The following is a 3,259-nucleotide window of genomic DNA, read 5'->3' on the forward strand; positions in this document are numbered from 1 at the left end:
AATCATGTGGTTTTTGTCTTTGGTTCTGTTTATATGTTGGATTACGTTTATTGATTTGCATATGTTGAACCAGCCTTGAAGACACAGCAAGGGGACGTCATTGTGAGCCCAGACACAAACCTCCCTGCAGGGGAGCTCAGGAAGAGCAGGGGACTCTCGAGACACCGGGGGGCCCTCAGGACACACATCAAGGCAGATGCAATTGTGTGAAAAGGTGCTGCAGATGGGGTTTGGCATCACCATCATATTTCACCGCTGGACGCCCGCCACTGTGTTTATTCTCATGTACGTGATTCTTTGTAGTATTAGAAGATGGCACTTACAGAAATATATAACCATATGTAGGGGCATCAAGTCGTCCTCTCCACCTTATGTGGACCTTTTCCATTAAGATCCTGAGTCCTTGTATTTATTTGAGCACCTCACAAATTACGGTCAGTTATGTAGGATCTCTAGCTCTTCCTTCTCCCTTCTCCTCTCCTTCTCTCTCACTCACAAACTCACACACACACAGAATTCTACAACTTCAGTTACCTGATGTGTTGAAATCAATTGATTAAAGTGCCATTTTTCCAGCTTACCTGCTATTCATATTGTTGTAGGAATAAGAACCTTATGTTTCTCAACTGTGTACTTTCCTGAGATAATAACACTTTTTAAAATAATAACCACATACTGAAAGCAATCCAAATATCAATAAGCAGCTTAATTAGTAAACACTTAATTAGTAAACACATTGTAGTAAATTCATTCTCTGGAAAAACAGTCACTGTTACAATCAGGTACTGCTGACTACACTCAACAGCAAGGGTGAATTCACAAGTATGTATGGTGAATAAAATAAGACAAACAAATACAAGTACATACACACTATTACACTTTTATAAATTCTATGAAATGAAAAGTAGTCTAATCTTACATAAAGAAAACCAGTAGTTGACCCTGGACATGGTGTGAGAAGTGGAGGTTGGGAAGCACGAATTATAGGAAAATAAAAGGAAACATTGAACATAGTTGAGTTTTTTCTATGTTGGGAAATGTAATGGTTATGTCACTATTTGTCAAATTGTGCACATCATGGGAGGGCCACTATTTGCTAATTTCACCTCATTAAACTATTACAAATTTAAACACAGAATATGTAGAAAATTAGTTAGACAGAGTTGAATAAAATACCGGAGAAATGAAAAAAAAAAAATCACAGAACAGTGGCATAAGAACCTCACTCATCAGACTGGGCGCGGTGGTTCACGCCTGGTAATCCCAGCACTTTGGGAGGCTGAAATGGGCGGATTACGAGGTGAGGAGATCTAGACCATCCTGGGTAATGTGGTGAAACCCTGTCTCTACTAAAAAAATAAAAAAAGAGCCAGGCCTGATGGCTGGCACCTGTAGTCGCAGCTACTCAGGAAGGTGAGGCAGGAGAATGGCGTGAACCTGGGAGGCAGAGCTTGAATGAGCCGAGATCGTGCAGCTGCACTCCACCCTGGGTGACAGAGCGAGACTCTGCCCAAAACAAACAAACAAAACAAAACAAAACAAAACAAAAACAAAAAAACTTCGTCTTCAAATTTAAGAAATTTTAAATTTATCAATACAGAATTAAATATTTCATTAAATATATATGAGAAATCAAATATAGGTATGAATAAACCCTAAGTCTACCTATATTCTGAGGGAAACACTAGAATACAATAAAATAATGTCATGATTTCATTACACAATGGGAATTAATCAAACCACACCAGGCATGTCCAGCTGTGTCCTGGAGTTGGTTCAGGGAGCAGGTGTATCCTGTGGTTAAGAGCCGTGACACCAAGCTCACAACGTTTGTTCCAGTTGACACCATACAAAGGCCAAGAGATCACAACTAAAATGTAATGTGGATATCACATCTGTGGGTGTAGCACAGTCCCCAGTATGAATATGGAAAGGTTAATTAACAATTGGGGTGTCTGCTGAGAGTAGAGCTGGTGTCTCAGCAATGTCTAAAATGGCTTGATCCAGCAAGAAAGGAGACTGGCTCAGGGTTGCTCTAGTGGTTTGGTGGTGGAGGCAGAGTGAGGGTTCTCTCTCATGGAAAGGAGTTTGTGGGGTTTGAATCTCCAAATGGCATCAAATGAGGGAGTTCCTGTGATTCATAGCTAGATTCACCTTATGTGGGAAAGAAAAGAGATGATGGATCAATGAGCTTTACATTATCAGCAGTTAGACATCAGAACAATAGTCTGATAACTTGTTCTATGTAGCACCTATAAAAATCATGATTAATAAAAAAGATCAAGGTCCAATATGGGTGGACAACAACCAGGTCTGCAAAAAAATGAGAAGACTGGTTATAAGAATAAGCAAAACATAATAAAAAAGGAGGAGGAAAATGAGGAGAATGAGGTGAAAGGCACAGGGCAGTGGATTATGCAAGAGTCCTGTTCCAATGTCTTTTGTGGAGACTTTTCACCTAAAATCATCCACCTACTCTGAATGTCTTAGATGAATTCTTTGCTCCAAAACATCACAAGGGTCAGAGGATTCCTGAGAATATTCAGTTTAATATCTACTATTTGAGTAGCCTTACAATTGTGTAAAATTCTTAGTTATTATCATTATTATTAGAGAGAGGCTCTCACTCTGTCACACAGGTTGGAGTTCAGTGACACAATCACAGCTCACTGTAACCTTGAACTTCTGGCTCACACAATCCTTCTGTCTCAGCCTCCTGAGTACCTAGGACTAGAGGGGTGCATCACCAAACCCAGCTGATTTTTTCTAAAAAGTTCTTTCATAGAAATGGGGTCTCTCTCTGTTGCCCAGGATGGTCTCGAACTCTTAGTCTCATGTGATTCCCCTGGTTTTACGTCTCAAAGCAGTGGAATTATAGGCATGAGCCACCACATCTGGTCTGAACTGATTCTTTAGTTGCAAATTATCAACCTAAAATTGACTCCCTGAATGTTTTCTGCAGTATTTCGGTTAACCGTGCCTGACAAGATTTATTCCAATATGTTTCAACAGCAGAAATTGTTCCTGATGTTTCTTCCAGTAGATGTAATTTAATGGTTGAAAATCACAAAATACAGTTAAAAGATGACATAAAAAGGTAACCTTAAACTTTTGATGATTGGAGTCAGTATAATACAAAAATTACTTTCAATAGTGTGTAACACATGCATGCAGCAGGACAAAGGTGAGCAATGAGAGTAAAATTTCTGAATGTATGACTCTTCCAGCTCCCGAGTCATAGGGCAGTGACTGATGTGTC

This window comes from Mandrillus leucophaeus, unplaced genomic scaffold, assembly GCF_000951045.1.
Source record: "Mandrillus leucophaeus isolate KB7577 unplaced genomic scaffold, Mleu.le_1.0 Scaffold997, whole genome shotgun sequence".
In the NCBI taxonomy this organism is placed as follows: Eukaryota; Metazoa; Chordata; class Mammalia; order Primates; family Cercopithecidae; genus Mandrillus; species Mandrillus leucophaeus.